Consider the following 289-nt stretch of genomic DNA (forward strand, 5'->3'; position numbering starts at 1 on the left):
CTCAATTCTCCCTATCCTTGCTTAGAATTTCTTTGATGAACTTGGTGGTGGTCTTGATGGTTTCCGAACTCTTCTCTACATGTGTCAGTAGGCCTTGAAGAAGGTCTTGATTGGACTCCAGTGAAATTCCCAAAAGGAAACACAGAAAAAGATCATAGTGTCCATTCTTGCTATTTAAGGACTTACACACTGCCTCATTTAAAAGAGAATCCAACAATGTTATCTCTTCTGTATGGATGCTGTCTTTTTGAGGGATGCTGCGCTTGACAAAAGACTTAAGATTTCTCCT

This window comes from Alosa pseudoharengus, unplaced genomic scaffold, assembly GCF_046254945.1.
Source record: "Alosa pseudoharengus isolate Yale_2024_CS ecotype anadromous, Long Island Sound unplaced genomic scaffold, YU_APseudo_1.1 YU_APseudo_1.1_scf_1, whole genome shotgun sequence".
Taxonomy (NCBI): Eukaryota; Metazoa; Chordata; class Actinopteri; order Clupeiformes; family Clupeidae; genus Alosa; species Alosa pseudoharengus.